This window comes from Diabrotica virgifera, chromosome 3, assembly GCF_917563875.1.
Source record: "Diabrotica virgifera virgifera chromosome 3, PGI_DIABVI_V3a".
In the NCBI taxonomy this organism is placed as follows: domain Eukaryota; kingdom Metazoa; phylum Arthropoda; class Insecta; order Coleoptera; family Chrysomelidae; genus Diabrotica; species Diabrotica virgifera.
Window position 1 is genome coordinate 149,819,426 of NC_065445.1, and position 26,053 is coordinate 149,845,478.

The window sequence follows — 26,053 nt, forward strand, 5'->3', positions numbered from 1 at the left end:
ACTTCGTTATTTCGTAAAGTGGTTACTTTAAGGAAAATTCCCGAAACACGTCGATTTTTATTTTTAAATTACGGTTTTTTTGGCATATATATCATACTAGTGAAGTCATCCATCTGGGCGTGATGACTTAATCGATGATTTTTTTAAATGAGAATAGGGGTCATATGATAGCTCATTTAAAAGGGTATTCAATTCTCTATCCAAGAATATAAACATTAACATAATTATTTATACAGTGTGTTCAAAAAACATTTTTTAATTAAAATAAGTGAGACAAAAAGAAGAATATAATGTAATTATTTAATTCAAAATACATTTTACTACTGTCAGTAAACAGAAAAAAATTTGCAAAAAAAAATGGGAACAAGGGCCTGAATGTAGACTTGCAAGGGAACACTAAAGAACCTTGAGAGGTCAGCATTAGAAAACTACTTGAGAATGACCAGGGGCCTGATTCTAAATCAAATTTCGACACTAAACAAGTCGCTTTCAATATGGCGACGGTTGAAATGCGATTGTGCGAGCCTTGTGGATTTTAGTTGAACTAACGAAGTGACGTCATGAAATAGCGACTATCGAAATTAATAGCGACTTTAAAAAGGGTGTTGATATTATAATTTCGACTGTCGAAATTATTTGACACGGAGATGAATGAATGGCCAAAAGCGAGGTTAGGTTTAGTTTAGATGTGTTTTGTTTATTTCTTGCAAGGAAAACTAAAGCAAAAGGTATTATAATATAGCTGGGTTTAATTGAAATTTGCTTGTTTTGAGGAATTAGATAGAATAGTATTAAATTAGAAATATAATAATTGAGAATGTCCACAACATGAATCATCAACTCAATGAAAGATGTAAGGTAATAATCTGGGAAAATTAGTAAAAAACAAGAAAAATTAATTACCAGCTATTTTATTGCTGGACATGCTGAAATCAAATCTTAAGATTTCCTATATTAGTAATATAGCTGTGCAAAGTCCACAGAAAGTGTGCTATTTTGTTTATAAACAAATTAGCGCGCTCCGAAATCTTTTTTTATTATTGCTCTATAACTCCGAAAATTTTAACTTTAAACCAAAACACTCACATAAAAATTGACAGTAATTCTGCACATTGATAATTTATTCCAATTTCCTTCGACGGAAATTTTCCTCGGAAAATTCGGGTTTTCCAAACAAAATCTTTAATTTTCAACTAAAATTTGAGGGAAGTAATTATTTATCAATAATTAAATAATTTGGTGACAGTGACATAAATCTTTTTTGTTATAAGTGTCTTGAAGATATGAAAATTTGTATGTACAAAGAGGACCGGAATTAAAAGGTATCTAATGGTTCAAAGATTAAAATCTTGTTGTTTATAACTCTGTCGCAAATGCCGGTCAAATTTGACCGGTTATACCTGGAATCACTCCTCGCAATTCAATTTGTTTTTCTTCGTAAAGGACACAGAAGCCGTGCCCTTTTCAACAGCGTTAACTTAATTTAATTAAATCTAATATTTTCTGAGGGGTTCTATTTGTTTATAAGCCAAAAAATTGTTTCTTTATAACATTCCTGAGACCGCTCAAATGGTCCAATTTCAATCCTGTAAGGATCGTTGAATAGGTATAGTGCTTTTTTATACGAAAATCATAGTTATTCTGGTGTATCATAATCTTTCTGGTTATTATTTCGACCGAAATTTTTTAATTAACATTTTAATTATTGCTAAACTATTGGTTAGATTGTCGCCGGTCTCCTGATATACAGAGAGGGGCTAAATTATGGAATAAATTCATTTTCTCTAAAATGGACGATTTTAGAGAAAAATCCCGAAACAGGTCGATTTTTATTTTTAAATTAAATTTCTTGGCATATATTTCAAACTAGTGACGTCATCCATCCGAGCGTGATGACGTAATCGATTATTTTTTTTAAATAGGAATAGGGGTTCGTGTTGTAGCTCATTTACAAAGGCGTTCAATTATCTATTCAGTATTATAAACATTAATATCATTATTTATACAGGGAGGCCAAAAAAATTTTTGAATTAAATTAATTGACGCAAGAAGAAGAATGCATGTAATTTATTTAACTCAAAATACATTCTATTGCTGTCAGAAAATATAAAAAAATGTTTATTTTGCAAATAAACATTGCTTTTAGCTTAAATTAAATGTTCAAACTGCCAATAGGTAGGAGGGAGGCTGTTTGTGATTTAATTTAAGCGAAAAGAAATGCTTATTTGTGAAATAAACCTTTTCTTCTATTTTCTGACAGCAGTACAATGTATTTTGAGTTAAATAAATTACATACATTCTTTTTGCGCCAATTAATTTAATTCAAAAATTTTTTTTGGCAACCCTGTATAAATACCTAATGATAATAATGTTTATATTACTGAATAGAGAATTGAACGCCCTTTCAAATGACCTACCACACGACCCCTATTCCCATTAACAAAATTATCGATTACGTCATCACGCTCAGATGGATGACGTCACTAGTAAGAAATATATGCCAAAAAATTGTAATTTAAAAATAAAAATCTACCTCTTTCGGGATTTTGCTCCAAAATCGTCCGTTTTAAAGAAATGAATTTATTCCATAATTTAGCCCCTCTGTATAATCTACTATAATAAATCTTTCATGTCATCAATTATTTAATTATTAATAAATAATTAGGTACTTCCCTAAAATTTTAATTGAAAATTGCAGATTTTTTGGGAAAACTCGGATTTTCTGAGTAAAATTTTTGTTGAAGGAAATCGGAAAAAAAATAACTTTGTGCAGAACTAAATTACGGTGAATTTTTATTTGAGTGTTTTTGGCTCAAAGGAAAAATTTTAGGAGTTACAGACCACTAATTGAAAAATAAAGAAGATTTAGAAGTGCTAATTTGTTTATAAATAAAATAACACACTTTCTGCGGACTTGTCATACCCCATATTACTAATAAAGTAACTCATAACTTCGTTATTTCGTAAAGTGGTTACTTTAAGGAAAATTCCCGAAACACGTCGATTTTTATTTTTAAATTACGGTTTTTTTGGCATATATATCATACTAGTGAAGTCATCCATCTGGGCGTGATGACTTAATCGATGATTTTTTTAAATGAGAATAGGGGTCATATGATAGCTCATTTAAAAGGGTATTCAATTCTCTATCCAAGAATATAAACATTAACATAATTATTTATACAGTGTGTTCAAAAAACATTTTTTAATTAAAATAAGTGAGACAAAAAGAAGAATATAATGTAATTATTTAATTCAAAATACATTTTACTACTGTCAGTAAACAGAAAAAAATTTTATTTGACAAATAAACATTGATTTTCGCTTAAACGAAATGTTCAAACTGCCAAGCGACAGGTGGGTGGCAGCTTTAACATTGAATTTAAGCAAAAAACAATATTTATTTCTCAAATAAACATTTTTTTCCTGTTTTCTGACAACAGTAAAACGTATTTTGAATTAAATAAATTACGTACATTCTTCTTTTTGTTTCAATTATTTTAATTAAAAAAATGTTTTTTGAACACCTTGTATAAATAATTAGGTAAATGTTTATATTAGTGAATAGAGAATTGAATACCCTTTCAAATGAGCTATCACATGACCATTCTCATTTAAAAAAATCATCGATTACGTCATCGCGCCCAGATGGATGACGTCACTAGTATGATATACCGGGTGCTGAATTGGAAAGCGGGCCATAGGAAACTCAATGTAAAATTCTAAACTGTTGAATTCCTGCTTCCCTAATTATTTTACATCAAAAGTCATAAGAAACTATTTGTAGAGAATTGAAATCTGTATTGAAAACAACTGTTAATATTGTTCTACGAACAATAATTATTCAAAATTTTGTAAAAATATAATACATTTTTCAGAGTAATACGCCAAAGTTAGGCCACACGCAATACCATAATGTGTATAAGGTTGCATTTGTTGACAATAAATTTATTATATTAACAATTTGAACTGTCAATTTTTTTATTTATTTTATCACTTACTGTTTAAAACACAATAAAGTTGATAAGATACCCTTAGTTAAGGAGAAGTATTAATAATAAAGATATCTTCTTCAGTCAATAATGTGCTCACTGTCAGTTAAATAGTAACGTGTGGCCTAACATGCCCACACATACCTACTGCGGTAAATACATTATACTTTTTCAAAATTTTGGAATGTGTTTAAATCGTAGAACAATTGTAACTTCTGTTTCTAATACAGATTTCAATCCTCTACAAATAACTTCTGATGATTTTTGATGTAACATAATTAGGGAAGCAGAAATTCAACAGTTTAGAATTTTACATTGAGTATCCTATGGCCCGTTTTCCGATTCACCACCCTGTATATGCCAAAAAATCTGAATCTAAAAATAAAAATCGACCCGTTTCAGGATTTTTCATTAATGTCGCTGGTTTACGAAATAATGAATTTATGCGTTACTTTATGGACGCACTGTATATGTAATCTTAAGATTCGATTTTAGCAATAAAATAGCTGGTAAATAATTTTTCCCAAAAATGGCATTTTTTCGATAATTTTCCCAGACTATCAACAAGTTCCAATAAACGGGAGCGCCAACCCAAATTCTGAGCAGTCTCAACATGATAAGATTAATATCCCCAGTTGTAACTAATATCGAAATGAATAAGAATCGCTATATTCTGCGGCTGTCATGGCGGTGTCGAAATGAAATTGCGACTGTCGAAATGAATTAGAATCAGGGCCCAGGAAAAGACTACGCTTGACAGTTGGTTTTTTAACTGATGTTATCTTTATTGATGTTATTATCTTTATTTCATAATCATTAATCAACTATTATTTCTGAGAATGGATGACTAGTTCATGAAAATTCATGCATTTTTACTAATTTAAAATATTTATTTTAATTCATTCATTTTCTCCCAATATCCTAGATTTTATCCTTTTTTCTTATATTTTTCTAATCTATACTTAACCCGGGAGTAGTCGCGCTCACTTCTGTAACGTCGATAGTCGCGTGTGAGATTCTATCTCAAAATACGAATTTAAAACAAATTTTTATTTTGTACTATTTTTATCTACTTTTTATATTGAAAATATATATTTCTAACAATTTTATTAAAAAACCTGTGTCAACGGCCACCTGCCAACATCGGCCACCTGTCCTAACGGCCAGTTTAAGAATTTCCCAAACCAATTATATGTAGACTACAAAAACTGGCAATACCGTCCACCTTTCTATATCGGCCAATAGTTCTTTCATTTTTAGTGGCCGTTACTGACAAATTTTACTGTACAGTAAAACCTGTGTTAACGGCCACCGGCCAACATCGGCCATCTGTCCCAACGGCCAGTTTAAAAATTTCCCAAACCAATTATATGTAGACTACAAAAACTGGCAATAGCGGTCACCTTTCTATATCAGCCAATAGTCCTTTCATTTTTAGTGGCCGTTACTGACAGGTTTTACTGTATTACGAAAAAGGATGAAATGTGAGATTCTATCTAACGGCGCGACTACTCGCGGGTTAAAGCTAATTGGCTCTCCCCAAAGCCATAAATTCCACAAAAAGAAGAAGAAGAAAAAAAATGTATACGCATTACTAAACCCTTCCTCGAGACACTTACGAAATTTTTTCAAAATTGCAAAATTTTTCATCAAGTTATCGCGAAAAAGGATAAAAATTGAGATTTTATCTCACCGCGCGACTACTCGCGGGTTAAATCATATATTATAGGATATTGTTTCACAATTTCAATGAGTTTTTCTGTAACAGACATTTTAATTCACGCGAAACTACAACGGCAGCGGAAAAAACCGTGCATTCAGCGTTTCATGAAAACAACGCTGATCTACCGTGACCGTTGCGGATACCGCCCCAACTAGTGTGAACACGCTCATAAGTCGCCGTGCCTATCGATTCGCCGCGATTCCGCGTAGGTTGCGGCTGCGAAAGTTTCGCGTTGGTTAAAGGATCCCCCAAACCGACGCGAAAGTTTTGCGACGCGAATTTTCCGTAGCGGAACATTCGCAGGTGGAGCGGTAGCGGACAAGGGTTCCCCATATTGACGCGAAAGCCGACGCGACTATTCGCCAAACAAATGTGAACAAATTATATTTTTAAATCGGCCAACAGGTTTAGGAAATACAAGACATCAAAAATAACCAAATTTTTAAGTGGGCGTAATCTCTATGCACGCAAATTTATAATAATATTATAATATATAATGAAAACTTACCATTTTCTCCTAATTCTGACCCTATACTATTCCAGAATTTATCATTTTTTCTTATATTGTTATAATCTTCGTCCGTTAAATCATATATTATAGGATATTGTTTAACAATTTCAATGAGTTTTTCTGTAACAACCATTTTAAAACACGCGAAACTACAACGGTAGCGGAAAAACCGTGCATGCAGCGTTTCATGAAAGGAACGCTGTTCTGCCGCGACCGTTGCGGATTACGCGCAAAGTGGTCTGAACACGTTCATAATCCGCCGTGCCTATCGATTCGCCGCGATTCCGCGTAGGTTGCGGTTGCGAAAGTTTCGCGTTGGTTTGGGGATCCTTAATATGGTTAATATGGTTTTATACTACATCTATCTTTATCTATCAAAACTTGTCAGGACCCGAGAACTACCGCGCTTAGCCTTTAGCCTTTACTCGACTTACAAAGCTTGCTTCATTCACGTGCTTAACAAAACTTTTTGCCGTTCTTGTGTTTATGTTGTTTTTTCCAAGAAACCAGTTATAAACATTATCTTTCTCTGATTATGAAAAAAAAAATAGTGTGTTAAAAACCATTGAATATCGACTTTTAAAGGTAACTATGAACATTGTGCAATAGAAATAGATATAAATTGTTTTTGATATTTTGTTTATAATGTATTAACTATTTATTTAATATGGCCCCATGAATGTGTATGCATTACGGACCCGGGTCCATATTACATACACATTGAGGGGGCCATATTACATGTTTGCATTTTATTATTTCCAATTTTTCCAGATGCCTCGTACTAATCTTTCTCCTAAATCTGAGAAAAAAAGAGGGAAATTGTGGAGTGCCAATGACATGAAAAAGGTAGTAGAGGCTGTTCGTAATAAGCACTGTACCAAGACCAACGTTAAGAAGGCTAGTTCATGATCCTGAGTTATCATTAGATCTGTTAGTACGAAAACCTTTAATCATGCTCATTTTTTTCATGCTCTTTGATATATTTCTTATGCTTTCTGGTATATTTTTCATACATTTTTCAATCTTATGAGCAGGGGCAGCTCGTGATAGTAGAAGGTGGTGAGGCACACTACACCTGAGGAATTTTATTATGATGGTTAGCTTCTCTTTAATGGCCGGAAGGTCGATTTTGTGACGTCATAACGCTAAGACGAAGCTAGGACAAATAATCTCGGACAATAAATCCCCACAAATTATCCCTGGACAAAAAATCCCCAGACAAATAACCCCCGGACAAAAAATCCCCACAAAAAATCACCGGACAAATATTCTTCGGACAAAAAATCCCCACAAAAAATCCCGGGCAAATAATCTCCACAAATTATTTAGACAAAATATCGCCACAAAAAATTCCGGACAGAAAATCCTTCAGAAATATTTGCTGCCGATTAGTTCTCTAAAGGTTTTCCCGTGAATGCGATCGACTCGAATGCTTTCAGCCTCAGTGCATAGAGTTATTTTAAATTCCAATTCCATATCGAAAACTTCAAATTTTACGTAACAAAAGAGTGTGAGTTTTTTCAAAAATCGTGGAAGATATGGGGATTGGGGAATGAGGTAAGGCTGTGAGAATCATGTTCCAATATTATTTGCTTAAATCTTTTGCTCACTCAGATTTGAATAAATATGTTCAAAACATTGCCATTGTTCAAAAAAATTGTGGGGATTATTTGTCCGGGATTTTTTGTGGGGATTTTTTCTCCGGGAATTATTTGTCCGGGATTTTTTGTCCGGGATTATTTGTCCGGGGATTATTTGCCGGACCCTCGCTAGGGCGTCTACAGAACGGCGCTGTATTTATTTAATGATTATTAAAATATTAAATAACAATTTTTTTCGCAAAAGAATAGCAACGAAAGCTCTAAACCTCCAACAGGTTCACACTCATAGGAGCTGTTTTTTAGCTAAAAATAATTACTATAATACCACATATCAAACCAATATGAATCAGATGTTTCGTCCTTCCTTGGTCTCATCAGCGTTGTACAGATGTATAGCCATATTAAGCAAAACTTTACATTACATACCTACTACATGACAATAACGGACAACTGATTCTGTTAATATGAATCACTTGCCAAAATGAAATTATTGTACGCAAACAATATACCCATAAACACGTGATAACTTCATTTTAGAACCAATCTTATATTGTAAATGTTTTGAATATTGAATATAGGGAAATACAAACAAGCAAGTAAGCAAATTACTGTTATATTATACCCAGCAAACAGACTTGAGCCCAGTTACGTGATAATTACGTTAAATTTACGGCAAATTTCAACGAATACGCAACTCGGTGATTTATGACGGGAAAAAAACGTATTTCAGTGCCAAATCATCCACCTATATATTAGTGCTTCCTTTATACATGTTGGACATTAGAATAATATAAAACCATAATGACGAATATAGTACATATGGTTTTTATAATAGTTGTGAATATCGGTTACATCGCAAAGGTACGTTTATTTCACGTAATAATCACGAAACAGAAGTAAATTCTGTTAAATTTTGAGAAATATTTTGGAAAACAAAATTTTACAACGGTATTGGTTAAATACGTATCGCTTGAATTTTACTCACTGTATTTTATGGACGTCGAAAAATTAGATGTATTTCACGTAAAAGGAATGTAAGTAATATCTACCAATATTTAAACAAGAAGTTTATGATTTCGCTTTTAAGAACATTTAGTATAACTATTTCAATCCAACCTTGATTTGGAGCTATTTTTGCTATTTTTTCTTTAAAAATATCACAGGAGCTAAAATGATGTTGAGTCTAATTTTCAAATCGCGCGCGGTGAAGACGTACCTACTATCAAGCCTTTCTTATCCTTTAAATACCATCACGTGACTGAAATAGTTGATTCGAAAACTAAATTAATCGATTTATCGAATAATACGTTTCGATAGGATTATTTTTTTTATATTATTCTGGTATTGAAATAGATTTTTAGTAAGACCAATTAGTTAATAGTAAAAGAAATTTAAAAACAAAAGAAAAAAGAAAATATGTAAAACTAATTTAAAGTAAGTAGAATAGTTTAACTTTAATTTAAAAATAATCTGCTTCTCACAACTCACACTCGCAACAAAAAGTGAAACGTGAAGTGAAGAGTAGGGTCCCCGTGAAGAGCTTTCTTTATTCTTTCCTTCGTTTTATTTTATAATAATGTCTTTCGTATTAATGTTACCTCACTGCACGAGTGTTGAAGTTCCGATGGTGCAATTAGGAAAAACAAGTGTGCTCCTCGAAATAAAAATTGACCTGTGTTTGCATATTTTTAATGTGTCTTTAGGTCGGTATTATTTTTGGTGTCTTATCTTGTATAATAATTATACAATACAAATGTTTTTAAAGTCTCTAAATTGTACTAAATAAATACATTAAGAATACTTTATATGCTTGTTTTATTTATAGCATAATATGAGGATAATATTTACGTGATTCATAAGTTAATTAAGGTCGAATTATTTACGTGAACCGAGGACGTCTCTTTCACGTGAAAACTAATATATACGTTCCCTAAAAGATATGTTTAATCAACACGTGTTTGAAACGTGAATTTCCCGAAACATTTTATTGCTATTAAAGGTAAATAACACGTCTATTGAAGACGAGTTATTCAAGTAATTTAAAGACGTATTTTCAATGTGACATTCCAACCAAATTTTCACGTGAAATTCACGTAAGCAATTTACGTATATTGGTGAAAAATGTACCCAAAATTCACGTCATTAACACGTCGGTCTGTTTGCTGGGTAAGATTGATTTTTATGTTAAGGTGATACAGTAGCGATCAACAGGTAGTAAAAAAGCGTTCCAAGATTGCGGCTGTAGTTTTGAATATTTTTTCGAGATATTTGGCACACGTATTCGTAATATAATAAAGAACAGCAGTACAGAGCCCAATTTAAAAAATATATTAATATGTGGAAATTACTCTATAATTAAATACAATATTAAAAAACGAGCCTGTACCGCCATTAAGAAGATCAAAAAAATACACTTTCTTCAAAAAAACTTTTTTATCCGATGCCTAGATTTTGTGTCATTTTGGAACTACTAAAATTTTTTATTTCATTAGTAGTTCCAAAATGACACAAAATCTAGGCATCGGATAAAAAAGTTTATTTGAAGAAAGTGTATTTTTTTGTTCTTCTTAATGGCGGTACAGGCTCGTTTTTTTAATATTATATTTAATTACAGAGTAATTTCCACATATTAATATATTTTTCAAATTGGGCTCTGTACCGCCATTCTTTATTATATTACGAATACGTGTGCCAAATATCTCGAAAAAATATTCAAAATTACAGCCGCAATCTTGGAACGCGTTTTCGCTATCTGTTGATCGCTACTGTTTCCTCTTAAGTAAACTAAGGGTTAAACTTCGTTTTTTTTTTGGTATTTTATTTTATGTTTTTTAAAGAAAGCATGAATTCTAATTTTTTTTATTTAGTTGGCATTGATAAATGCAATACAGCCAGTATGACATTGATAAAATCTTCTCAACATAATCTAAACTAATAAAAAACTATATCTAAAACTACTTTACAAAACTACAATACAAGCATCCATAGCAAATAAGGGAAGCAAGGTCAAGTACTTAACTTCATAACTAAAATAACACATGTTTGAAGCGTGCCTCAAGGATGGATGAATTTCGGTCCCAGAATTGGTGGCACATTTTTCAAATTTTGCCGCTTTTACTGTCCCATTTTAAGAAATGGTAGTATGATAGACAAGGAGGTTTGAAGCAAGCCTCATCCGTAATGATTTGAGAAAGTTGAAATGATATGCATGATGCATATAATACTGGCACGTAGAAGACGAATACAAAGATAAAGAGTCAGGGCCGTACCGATTTTTTTTTTTTTTTTCATAAAAATAAAGTCATTTAGGAAATTTCAAAAAAATTAATTTATATTTAAAAAACTGATTATGAAATAACGGAGTAACGTAAATAGTCAATTGATATACTGGTGAGGCACTGCCTCACCTGCCTCATAGGACAAACCGCCACTGCTTATGAGTGTTTGGTAAATAATGGGCCATAGCTTAACCTTGGATTCCTGAGCTTAAAATAGGTCGATTTAAGCTAACTTACTTTAGTACGAAAGTTGATAATAACCGAAATACAGGGTGTCAAATTAAAACTTTTATTTTATTGATTCTTGATTATTTCCTGACAGGCATGGGATAACAACACGAAATTTGGTAAGCGGGGTTTTTTGGGGATGAGAAATCTAAATTGGCTACCAAAGATGGCGCCATTAGCCAGAGGGCGCCACATACGTCTTTTAGCGTTCATTTAATACGTTGCATTTTTTTATCCCCCACTCTACATACTTTATGAACCAAAACTTTTATTCTAAACATTCAAAATATTTTTACTTAAAAACGGTACCTATACAACATTAATCTCGCCAAACTCAACTGTTTTCAAGATAAACGCATTTTAAATCTGCGATACAACTTTTGCATACCATTTGTAGTGTTATGAAACTGACTTTTTTTATTTTATTATTTATATTTTTAGGCACTAAGTTTAATTTAAATAAAGGAAGACTTATTTTATATTATTTTATTTTACAGCACTTATTTAATTTATTTAAATTAGTTAAAAATAACTCAAATTAACACATCTAATTTATTTACAAACTCAAATTTATGATTTTACTAACTAAACATAATAATTCCGATAACTAATACATTTCAAAATACACGGCGCGCAATTCGATTCGAATACAATAATATTATTCCGCGTCGATAACTGACTGGTCTGCTAAGGTAATTTCCCTTCTTATATACTTCGGAAGCGCTCGTTTCGAATGCCGTGGTAAGGACTCGTATTCTCTCGTAACGACTCGAATCTTCGATCACAAATATGCCAGGTTGTGAGCAGCATTATAAATAGTGTCACATTGCCCCCACCTTAAAAGATGGTTCCTCCTGGAACCTTGTCGGGACTGGAACTGGATGCTGGTATCTGCAACTGGATGTTGGTATCTGCAACTGGACCCTCTTTTACAACTCCCAGTTGTATAAAAGTGACAGGGGACGGTCTTCGCTCCGCACTAGTAACGATGCGGATTTCAACAGACTAACACCTGGACCTCGGTGTCTTGGAAAAGTTCTTCTACCATATTTCGGATAACTCTCCAGTCTAATTGGCTGCATTCTAAGTTTGGCATGGCTAACGTTTACACGTCGGACTCCAGCAAAGCGCAACACGTGCTCTCTCAATTGAATTAATGCATCCCACACATCTTGGTAGGTAGGTTGGTCATGGACAGTGTCTTTTGTTACCAGATAGAATAGGTAACGTGATGCATCTTGGAGTTTCAAGGCTTTGCCAGGAGCTGGCAGTTGGCATTGAAGTTCTGCAACTCGACCAAACTTTCTTCGAAAGGCAGATGCCAACCCTCATGCGTCTTTGATACTGGCCGGGATGGTATGGGCCAGTGAATAGTCATCGGGAAGTCTTTGGATTATAAAGCCAGACTTTGTCGTTCTCCTTGAAAGATCCCTTCTCGGCTTGGGTATCGTATCGTTTCTTCATTCGGTCGCTAGCTATCTGAAGATGGGAACGGACCAACTTATGTATATCGTCCATTCTTCTTCGAAATTCATTCACATAATCCTCACCAGTCACATCTTCTCCAGGTCGACATCCAAACTCTAGATCACAGGGAAGACGCATCTCACGTCCAAATGGGACTTTTGCTGGTGTTTGGCCCGTTGATTCATTAACAGCAGATCTATAGTCCATTGCCAAGAACGGAAGGTACTGGTCATAGTCTCGCTGATGATTGGACACCATATTTGTCAAATACTTGCCGACTGTCTTATTCATACGCTCCACCATTCCATCCGATTGCGGGTGATAGGCCTTGGTTCTTGTCTTCTTCATGCCTAGTCTATCACAGATTCCCTGAAATAGATCGATCTCAAAGTTCCTTCCTTGATCACTATGGGTCTCCAGAGGCACTCCAAATCAGCTGATACAGTCTTTGATTAGCACATCTGCAATAGTGGCGGCCTTCTGGTCCGGAATCGCGTAGATCTCAACCCATTTCGTAAAGAAATCCATTACGACCAACATGTATTTGCATCCATTTTCACTTTCTGGAAATGGCCCGGCGATATCCAAAGCTATTCTTTCAAACGGACTTCCAACATTGTACTGTCTCATAGGAGCCTTTCTTTTCCAGTAGGGTCCGTTACTTGTAGCACAGGTAGTACATTTCTTACACCAGTCCTTCACATCGTTGGAACTATTCATCCAATAAAATCGTTCCCGAAATCTCTGAAGGGTTTTCGTTACACCAAAATGCCCTCCTGATAGACTGTCGTGTAACTGACGAAGTACTTCGACTACTCTGCTCTTTGGAATCACCAACTGTGTTCTCCTCGCTGAACCATCTTCATTTTCCAGTACTCGTTTAAGCAAGCTGTCTTCCAAGACAAAGGAGTCCCACTGGGCCCAATACGTCTTAGCTACTGATCCTAGATTTGATATCTCTTGCCAAGATGGTCGACGATTTTCTTCTGTAAATCTTCTGTAAAACCGGATCTTTCTCTTGTTCTTCCCTGATTTTAGTAGGCGTCCACTCGTCGTTGACCACTGTTGTTCTTAGTATTGCTGCTTCCTTTGACTCTGTTTTGTTGCAATGGGAACACTCTGCTGGGCACGGCCTTCTAGATAGAGAATCAACGTTCCTGTGGCTAACTCCGGCTCGATGTTGAAATCGTATTCTTGAAGTCGTTCAATCCATCTGGCTATTTGACCCTCTGGATTCTTAAACTGCATTAACCGTTTAAGGGCGGCCTGGTCGGTTCGGGTTAGAAACTTCCTTCCATAGAGGTATTGATAGAAGTGTTCTACTGCTTTCACTACTGCTAGAAGTTCTCTTCTCGTGACGCAATAATTTCGTTCAGGTCTTGAAAACACTTTACTAAAATATCCAAGGACTCGTTCTTGTCCTCCTTGAATCTGCGACAGCACTCCTCCAATTCCCACTCTCTCCCAAGATGAACTCTCCTTCTGGCAGTTGATACCCTAATATTGGCGCTGTAATTAAATGCTGCCTCTTCAAAGTTTCAAAGGCCGTTTGGCAGTCGCCATCCCAGCAATAATCCCTTGCTTCCTCTGTAAGTCGCGTTAATGGCTTAGCGATTTTCTGCAAACTTCTTAATGAACCTCCGGTAGTAAGTACATAGTCCCAGAAAACTTCTCACTTGATGTGTATCAGTTGGTTCAGGCCATTCCTTAATGGAATTGATTTTTCCTTTATCCACGGCCACTCCTTCTTTGCTGACTATATGACCTAAATAATTAACTTTACTTTGAAATAGCTGGTATTTCTTGGGGTTTAACATTAACTGGGCAGCTTTAAGTCGATTAAAAACGTCTTCTAAATTCTTCAGGTGGTCTTCAAACGTCTCCCCCAAAACGATTATGTCGTCTAAATACACCAGGCACGTTTTCCAAGATAACCCTCTCAACACATTTTCCATAAGCCTCTCAAATGTCTCAGGAGCATTACAGAGTCCAAACGGCATAACGTTGAATTCCCATAATCCAGATCCTGTAGTGAAGGCCGTCTTCTCCTTGTCCACTGGATCCATTTCTACCTGCCAATATCCAGACTTCAAGTCCAACGTAGAAAACAATTTACTTCCAGCCAATGTGTCCAACGTGACGTCGATCCGAGGCAGAGGATAACTATCTTTCTTGGTAACATTATTCAACAAACGGTAGTCCACACAGAACCTCGTAGTTCCATCTTTCTTCTTGACCAGGACCACCGGAGAGACCCATGGGCTCGTAGAAGCCCGTCTCTTCTTCATTTCTTGAACAATCCTTTCAGCTTACTCTCTCTTCGCCTGTGGTAATCGTCGGGCTGTTTGACGAATTGGCCTAGCGGTACCAGTGTCAATTTTATGTTTGACAACTGTCGTTTTTCCTGTCTTTCCTCCTTTTGGTACGAATATATCACGATATTGCTGAAGAAATTCCCTTAATTTCCTTTTCTCCACTTGATTTAGAGATTGACCTGCAACTGCAACCATTTGGTCGGCACTGGAATAATCTGATGTTGTGGTCTGACGGATTATGGACGTCACAGGTACACAAGTTCCTACTTTTGTCTCCTTCTTGATGGTCACTGAGTACAGTGAGTAGTCATTGACATTAATCAATCTCACGGGAATTTCTTTAGCAGAAGTAACCAATTCCTTTCCAATTATGGTTCCTCGACCAACCTCCTCATCGTGGTTCCATGGCTCCATCATAACAGGTGTTCCTTCTTCTACAATTCCCTGAAGCCGCGCTACGATGATCGTTTCACTCCTCGCAGGCACCACTGTATCTTCTTTAATTGCTGCTAGCACAGTGCTGTCATCATGTGGACGAAGCAGTACCTCCTCGTTGCCAACTGTGATTACCCTGTTTTTAGAATCCAATTGAAATCCATGCAAATTTATTACGTCCATTCCTAATATAACATCTTCGATGTCTGCAACTATGACGGTATGGACGAACTTTTCTGCTCCAATCCCTAATTGTATCTGGATTTCTCCGTGGGTGTTGGCATTTTTACCTGTGGCAGTACGCAGTCGCAACCTCGTTGGTAAGAGTTTCTTACGGCTGTTTATAACTGACGGTCGTATAATGGTCCTGGTCGCTCCGGTATCCACCAACAATGTATACTTTTTACCATTTATTTCTCCACCTACATAGACACTATCTTCACGACATTTCAAAGAAGCTATTAGTATTAGATGGTCTTTAGAGAACTTCTGAGTCGAGGCTGCCCACCTAGGGTCTGTCCGTTCTCTAATTTCCTGCTACTGGCGAGCTTCTTGATTTGCGTTCTTACTTAAACTCCGTGCGTGGCCATTTTCGCCACAACTGCAGCAATTCATGGTCTTCGTTTTCTTCGATGTAAAGCCTTTCACCATATTTACCAGCTGGTCAGTTTGTCTTTATCCTCTTTTTCTTTTACAGTTCGACCTGCACTATACTCACCAGAGGCCTGCGTAACTGATTCGAACTCGAGGGCCGCGGACAATACATCGACCAGCGTTTTGTGACGAGCTAATCGCAGTGTTCTCTGCATTTCAAAATCACGAAGACCATCAATAAATGTTTGAACAGCCAACATTTCCATCATGTCTTCGGGACCTGTTGGATAAGCAAATCGTACTAGCCTGGCAATATCTAGCTCATATGAGGAAGACCAATAAATGACAGTCTTCCTCAGCTGATCTGCTGTTCACGTGGGCTCAAAATGGTTTGACTCAGCCATGTTGTCTTATTAATTAATAAAAGAATTTAGATGTGATTTTATTCACTTTAAAGGGTTATTATACCCTATATCTGTGGCTTTTGCCCAGTATACATGTTTTTTATTCTGTCGTTTAGCAATTGCTCTTCTATGAAGGTTTTATAAGAGGACGTAAGTTTTTCACTTATTTTTTATATAAAAAAATCTTACCTTAAATATGTCCTTTTAGGAAGCTCTGATGATGACACGTTATGTGTTGATAGTACTTAGCTGATAATAAAATATTTTTTACACACTATCAAAAGTTTTTTGAAAACATACACCTGTTTGCCTTTTTGACCTCTTCATAAGTTGTTCAAAATCATTCGTCTTCTCTACAGCTATGGTCTGGAGTACATCCAAAGCCCCTCCTCGAAGAGCAATAACCAGATTGACAGCTTTGTCTTTTTAAGACCATCCGTTCACTCTTGCAACTGTTTCTTAAAACTGTTCCATGATGACTTTTCGTCGAAATTTGGCACCTTAATACGAGCAAGACTCACACTCCCTTCAACTATCGACCGTGGCTCCAATTTGTATTTGGTTTCATAATCTTTAATGTCTGTTAAAATGGGTCCCATCCCATTCTCTACTTTTTCCGTTTCCTCCATTTTCTTTTCTATTTCCTTGATCTTTTCTTCAAAAGTGGATTTTAGGGATGATATCTTGTCGTCAAAATCAGAGGTGACTTTAGAGATGCTAGCAGAGATCTCGCCACTCATCTTGCTTTCAAGGGATGAAATATTACCCGAAACTTTCAAAATATCACTAGAAACTCTACGTTCTAATGATGTTATATTCGCCGAAACTTTCGAAACATCCAAGGAAACTTTCGAAATCTCGCCAGAAACTTAGAAGATTTCACCAGAAACTTTGTTCTCTAACGATGTAATGTCTTTAGAAATTGACGAAATCAAAGCAGAATGCCTGTCCTTAAACACGTAGGTTTCTGGATCATGACCCTCTTCTTTTAGTGCGTTCTTCAGACGATCGACTAAATCAGCCTTTTTCCCAGCCGAGTCAAGCTCGCGATTTTCCAATTCTGTTTTGAGCTCCGTAACGCGGAGGTCACAAACTTTCGGCTTATACTGTGAAGAGATGCTCACACACTTTATTACGATTTATATGTATTTATTTTTAAAGGTTCCACACTGTATTTAACTCGAATAATGTTAATTTATTATTATCCCACTTCTAATCACCACTGTTATGAAACTGACTTTTCTATTTTATTATTTATATTTTTAGACACTAAGTTTAATTTAAATAAAGGAAGACTTACCCTATATTATTTTATTTTATAGCCCTTATTTAATTTATTTAAATTAGTTACAAATAACTCAAACTAACACACCTAACTTATTTACAAACTCAAATTTATGAGTTTACTAGCTAAACATAATAATTCCGATAACTAATACATTTCAAAATACACGGCGCACAACTCGATTCCAATACAATAATATTATTCCGCGTCGATAACTGACTGGCCTGCTGAGGTAATTTCTCTTCTTATATACTTCGGTAGCGCTCGTCTCGTATGCCGTGGTAAGGACTCGTATTCTCTCGTAACGACTCGAATCTTCGATCAGAATTAGGCCAGGTTGTGAGCAGCATTATAAATAGTGTCACAGTAGTTGCACCCGAAAAATAAACATAAAACCATAATAATTGTGTCAGTTCTTATATGTATGTCATTCTATCGTACATTTTTGGAAACTTTTATGGTTTTAAGTTATTTTTTGCACGATTGATCATTTTTGACTGTTTACCGTGACAGATTTTACGTCAGTAGTGACATTTACTAGCAACTCGACGGTAAGTAATCCAACTCGACGGTAAGTACTCCAACTCGACGGTAAGTAATTCACTTAAAAAATCTCTTAATTTTAATTTATTTTTTGAAAGAATAAAGAAAACTAACGAATTATTTATTAATATTGAAACTTATGGTACAATTTGTTAATTTTTCTCTTCAAATACGCGATCAAAGTTGAAAACTTGGAAATATTAATGCCATCGTAAAGAAAAACGGTGGATTTAATCATTGAATATTCTGCCCAGAGGCTTCCAGGAGCTTTTAACTGCATATGTCTTTGAACGAAATATGCCAATAGAGTCTTTTCTTCGATTCTTAAATTCTTGCCTTAGCACCATTTTTTAAAACTTTGGTAGGTATTTTGATAACGGATTTTGGATTTTTCGTGAATAATTGCGGAACACCCTTCTTCCCAAGCCCGTTCAATTTCTTCAAATTCACTTTCGCTCATATTTTAATTTATAATAATCAAAATTGTACTTAAAATTATTGACAACTAAATAAAAACTCAATTCTCCATTGTTGTTATGCACCCTAGTTATTACCTAACAACCAAAGTATCTATCTTGATAAAATGAATGAAACTAGTCAATATGACGAAAATGTTTAATTTATAATTTATAATGGTATCAATCGTGCAAAAAACGTTATAAGCATGTCGAACGTTAAGGGTAACCGATCTCAGACAATAATTGGAGTCGTCGCTCCGCTCTTCCTCCAAACAATTGTCTTCGATCGGTATAAAACCCTTACCGTTCTCCATACTTAATATACTATTTCGGGTGTAACTACAATGATATGCAAAAAATTATGTTGCCTCGCAGATTTAAAATGCGTTTATCTCGAGAACGGTTGAGTTTAGCGAGATGAATGTAGTAACCCTTTTTAAAGTAAAAATATTAAGAGAATAAAAGTTTTGATTCAAAAAGTATGGAGAGTGGGTAATAAAAAAAATTGAACCTATGAAATGAGTGCTAAAAGGCGTATGTGGCGTCCTCTAGGCAATACATCATTTTTGGTGTTGAATTTATATTTCTTGTCCCAAAAACCCCCACTTACCAAATTTCGTGATATTATCCCATGCTTGTTAGGAAATATTCAAGAATAAATAAAATAAAAGTTTAAATTTGACACCCTGTATTTCGGTTATTATCAACTTTCGTACTAAGGTAAGTTAACTTAAATCGACTTATTTTACCATCCGGAATCTAAGGTTAAGCTATGGCCTATTCTTTACCAAACACCCTGTATAGGTGCATATTTGCATTCTAGCCAATCTTTTTGATTTTCTATAAATATAGACTTCGTTGAATTTTTAATGTAATGTAAGTAAAATCAACATTGGAATTGAATCACAATTGTTAGGAAAGTTCCGCTACCTCAGCCGCCGTTTGTTCGTCTCACGTCTCTACTTACCTGCCCATATCGTCGGTTCTTTTGTCAAATACATAGATTGGGTTGGTTTATTGTACCTAGTAAGCAAAAAGTATTTACCTACCTATTTTATAATCTATTTATAATAATAAAATATCTAAAGAGAGAAAGAGAAGGCGGATGAAAAAAAAATGAAACAAAAGTTGAATGATTATTATAATATAATATTACACTAATAATAAGTATACATAGATAGAATATCTAACTTCTTTTTAAGAAATTGTCCATTACCTCTAAATGAGCAAGGTGTCGATTTGAAATCTATGTATAATATACAGCCCATTACGCACCACCTTAAAAATTGAGAATTTTTGATGTCTCGAATTTCTTAAATCTGTTGTCCCATCTATAGGTGATTTTGTTTATTATTATAGCCTAGGCTATAGGTTACCTCCTTAAGCTTGTCATGCACGGGGAGCTATACTGTAATATATATTATATCACATCGCTCTCTATAGCAATGAGTGAGCCTGCACACACGGAACCATTAGTTCCGTGTCTGCAGGCTCACTCATTACTATAGAGAGCGATATGATATAATATACATAATATATTACAGTATAGCTCCCCGTGCATGATAAGCTTAAGCAGGTAACCTGTAGCCTAGGCTATATTATAAAAAAATCACTGAGATGGGACAACAGGTTTAGGATATTCGAGACATTGGACCAAACTGGGACGTCCTATGAAGATCCAATTGACGTCCACCAAACGTCTCCTCGGACTTTAAGTGGACGTCCATTGGACGTTAGATGGACATCCATTGGACGTTAGATGGGCGTCCATTGGACGTTTGACAACGTGGCATTTGGACCAAACTAGGACGTCCTGTTAAGGTCCAATTTACGTCCCCTAGGACGTCCGATTAAGGTCCAATTTACGTCCGATTAAGGTCCAATTTCCGTCCGATTAAGGTCCAATTTATGTCCGATTAAGGTCCAATTTACATCCGATTAAGGTCCAATTTACGTCCCTCGGACGTCAGATGGACGTCCATTGGACGTATGGCAATGTGGCTTTGGACCAAACTAGGACGTCCTGTTAAGGTCCAATTCACGTCCCCTATGACGTCCGATTAAGGTCCAATTTACGTCCCCTCGGACCTTAGATGGACGTCTAATGGACGTTCGGTAGCGCGACATTTGGACCAAAATAGGACTTATAAAGGACGTTCCTCGGACGAAAACGGACGTCCAAAGGACGTCCTTAAAGTCCGTGAAGGACGTTCATTGGACGTCCTTGTGCTATTAAGGCCGCGTCCCACCATCAAATAATTTGATCAAACTGGTTTGAGCAAACTGAAAGTGACAGTTAGTGACGTCACATCCTGAGTGTTCATTGTGGATAATCATGAAAAATTTTAATTTTAAATAAAGTACAAACAAGTTAGACAACTCAATACAAAAAACTTGATCAAACTAGACTGATAGTGAAAGTACAGATTTTTAGAATTTCAAAAAAATGCAATTGTGACGTCACTTTGACGTACTTCCGGAGTTTGCTCAAACTGTTTGATCAAATTATTTGATGGTGAGACGCGGCCTTTGGGGTATAGTTTAACATCAACGTGATTAAATAGATAAATTTTAAATTTTGTCACTTAATATTTGCGATTTAAATTTGCAATTCACGAATCTGCACCTTTCATTTTAAAAAATTCATAACTTTTATAAGAAAAAGACTAAAAATCTACAACAGCTTTTGTAGTCTTCAAAAAGGTGACAAATATATTATGCTGTAAAAATTTCAAAAAAAAAAATAAATAAAATAGAACAGAGTTGTAGCGAGTTAAACATAAAAACGTGATTTCATTTTTTTTTTCATTTTTAAGGTAAAATTGCCATTTTGAAATTATTCCTCACATAAAATTTAAAATAAACCTCATTTTCATTTTCAGCACTATCCAAAACATAAAGTAAGACCAAAATTAGCCATTCACCGCCCATGGTCAGTATCTCGAAAAATAAACGTTTTTTTGGGGATGTTGAACGGTCACTCAAGTTTAAGTTTAATAAGTCACTAAGTTTTTTTGGGGATGTAACTTCAAAGGGCTGTAACTTTTTTATGTGCACATTTGTACTAAGGTAAGTTAGGTTCAATTGACCTATTTTTGATCCCAGAATCTGTGGTATAATTTATGACCAATCTTTTCGGGATTATATATATTGAATATGTATATTGTGTATATTGAATGTATGCTTATGTATATTGAATACTCTCTCTGGTTCTCGTTAGTTCTCCACACTCGATTTAAAAAGTAGAAATTGGCAAGTAAACATGGAGCCAGCCAATTGGGACAAAACCTCATTTTCGATAGGATCAGGGCTTTGGCAGTTTACGGATATGCCTTTTGGTTTATGTAATGCTCCTGCCACACTTGAAAAATTAATGGAGGCAGTTTTAAGAGGTCTAACATAGAAAACATGCCTGGTTTACTTGGATGATGTAATTGTGGTTGGAAGATCCTTCAATGAACATGCCAAGAATCTAATAGAAGTCTTTCAACGATTGCGAGCCACGAATTTGAAGTTAAGTCCGAAGAAATTTCACATATTTCGACGAGTAGTGAAGTATTTGGGACATATTGTATCGAGTAATGGTGTAACAGCTGATCCTAAAAAGATTGCAGCAATTAAAGATTGGCCAGTACCAAAAGATAAACTCGACATTAGCAGTTTCCTTGGCCTATGTATTACCGACGAGTTGTCAAAGGGTTTGCCAATATATATCTCCAAGCCTCTAACAAAGTTGACGGAGGAGGGTAAAGAATATGCATGGGGTGAAATCTCAAAAAGCTTTCGAACAACTAAAAATGTCTCTGATCAGTGCACCGATATTAACCTTCCCGGGACAGGCAGGAAAATTTGTTTTGGATACCGATGCCAGCAATAGTGCAATAGGAGCTGTTCTCTTCCAAATCCAGGATGGACAGGAAAAAGTCATCGCCTATTTTAGCAAAATCCTGTCGAAACCAGAAAGAAACTATTGCGTTACCAGAAGATAACTAATAGGTATAGTGAAGGCTTGCGAACATTTCCATAAATACTTGTATGGCAGAAAGTTCCTTCTTTAAATAGATCACGCTGCTCTAAAATGGCTCATACAATTCTGTAATCCAGAATTACGAGAATCAAGAATACAATTACGAGATCGAACACAGGGCTGGAAGAGTTTATTCAAATGCTGATACCTTTCGAGACGACCAAGCAGTGCAAATTGTAATCACTGTGCTAAATTAGAGGAACGATTTTTTCCGTGAGGCGAACCACCGTCATTAATAATCAATGGCAGCCTCAACAGTTACTAGACGCCCAAGCAGATGATCCGTCTATAAAAAGAGTATTAGATTGAATGCATCGAGGTGAGAGACCTTCTTGGCAAGGCATTAGTGCATGTAGTCCAGAAGTCAAAGCCTACTGGAACCAATGGAATTGCCTGGTACTAGAAGATGATCTTCTGTACAGAACCTTTGAGAATGATGATAGTACTGAATCAAGCTTCAATTAATTGTACCTAAAAGTACAGTGTCCGAAATACTACGTCAGTTGCATGACGGTGTATCAGGTGGACACTTTGGTATTACGAAGACTCTGCAAAAGTTTCGAGAACGGTTTTATTGGGTGAACTATAAAGGTGATGTTTTCCTTTTCCAAAACGTTTGTAAATTGATCCATATTGTGTGTCAAGAATGCATAAATATAAGAGAAATCCCTATAAAATGGAAGATATCATACCTCAGTACTATACCTAAAAAGGTTGATAAAAATAATTCTGAAAATTACCGAGGAATAGCTATAACCGGATTTATGAGTCGAATATATGGAAAGGTTTTAAATAATCGAATCGAGTGAGAATACTTAGATTCTGAAGCAGAAGAACAAGCAAGATTTCATACGGGTCGATCCACTCTATTGACCACATTTTCTCCTTAACCCAGAAAATAGAAAAAAAGATGGCACGGAATCAAAAAAATTCATATGTTGTTTGTCGACCTGCGAAAAATCTACGACAGCGTTCCTAGCCTAACCCAAGCAGCCCTCTTGTACAGAGGACAGCTGGTTCCGATATTCCCTGGTGGACACCTTAGGTAGAGAGACAATGTAAACTGACCCGGATTCTCTTCAATAGAGCCAAGAGGACTGGTAAGATTGCTCACTGGAATTCCATTAAAGAGGCTCAGAGGGAGTACGAGTCTCTGATTAAGAGGTTAAAGATGAGCTCTTGGAGAACCTACTGTGAAAGCGTGGAACACATGCCCGCTGTAGCTAAACTGACCCGGACTCTCTTCAATAGAGCAAAGAGGACTGGTAAGCCTGCTCACTGGAATTCCATTAAAGGGGCTCAGAGGGAGCACAAATCTCTGACTAAGAGGTCAAAGAGCCTACTCTTGAAGAGCCTACTGTAACAGCGTGGAACAAATGTCCGGTGTAGCTAGGCTCCATCATGCCCTTTCCAAATATCTGACTCCGGGGATGGGTCAGGTAGGTATGCCTGCCTAGTGAAAGCCTAACTTCAACTGACGAAGAGACCCTCAAGACTCTCTTAGACTCTCACTTCCCGGATGGTTTGGACAATGATACTGCCCTAACCACGGCTAGGCTCCCACAAATGGAGGATTTTCGGATGGCGAAGGTGGTAGTATCGTATACGAAGGTGTGCTGGGCTATTAGGGGTATCGCTCCCTTTAAGTCACTAGACCAGGTGAGGACGGAATCATACCGGCTCTGCTTCAGCAGGGTTTGGACTTCATTGCTCCCACACTGCTCAGGATATTTAGGGCCTGCCTTGGGTTAGGGTATATTCCTTTTCGCTGGAGGAGGACTAGGGTAGTACTCGTATTTATTCCTAAACCGGGTAAAACTGATTTTACCCTTGCTAAATCGTTCCGGCCAATGAGTCTTTCATCCTTCCTTCTAAAGGCTCTAGAGGAACTAGTGGACTGGTCCATACGACACTTGATGGAGCATTTAGGGGCAGCCCATTGCATGTACGTCAATAAGCCTACCAGACTGGGAAGTTTTGTGAGACGGCTCCTCAGTTATTAGCGCAATTTGTAGGTTGAAATTGTATAATGAGAATTAGAGTTTGCATCCTTGTCGGTAATTCATCTTCCAATTCATTTTCTTCAATAATTTTGATATGTCCACGATGTTGCTGGAACTTTCACCACCACAATGGAGGCACACTGCTGAACATTTTAGGTCTGCTTTTCGGCAACCACATGCACTTCCAGTTTCCATTGCATGTGCAAAAGATTTAATAAGTTCGGGGCTACTGGATGCTTGGAAGTTTGGATTGGTATCCAAAATTTTCCATGCTTTTTCCAGCCCCAATCTTCTGGATCACAATGTTTACCGAGCGATGACTGAAAGGTGATACACTCAGGTGAAAGGTGACTGAAGCTGGCGATACACTTGGTCTGTGGAAATGGGCTGCATCTTGTGTTGGGGGAAGTATGAGAAGAGATTAAATGCATTTTTTGTCGCTGTTTCAGCGAATCGTTTGTATCTCAGGGTTTCCAGAGAATCGTCTTTATTTCCGCCATATAAAGAGACGAAAAACGTTCGGCGACAAAAGTGAGTAAAGATGGCTCGATTTTACCACTGACAAATAATTTTCCCCAGAGGTTTCTTACAACTAAAATAATACCCACTCATGATGCGCGTTTAGAAAAAACACAAAATGCTTATCTAATCACAAAAATATAAATTTGATCCACTCTTAATCGTATCTTCTATAAAACCCAAAATATTTTCACAATTTTTAATACGACTGCAGGTGGCCAAATAGGTAGCACAACTGTAAGAATAAGTTAAGTAGAGGGTAACCGACTGCTGTGCCATCTAGGATAAACTATAATAAAAAAGTAATAGCAGGCGGATATTCAGTCCGGCAGGGAAGAAGAATGACGCAACTGCAAATTTTGTCAATTCCTGTTTATTGCGTAATTAACTTCTAAAATAATATGTAAAGATGATACAGAAACGACCGAACTGTAAAAATGTGCTGAGCCACTATGGGGTAGTTGCGTCGTTATTGAAATACGCGCTGTTAGACCTTGTTTCAGATGCATAATAACGCAACTGTAGGTAGGGTTAAAAATGGGGCGACTAAATTAAGATAATGAAATTCGAATCAATATCGATGAAAATAAAAGCCATCGTTGTTGTCAAAAAATATGTCAAAAAACAAACGCCATACCGATGCTCCTGGACCATTACTCTTCATTTGATC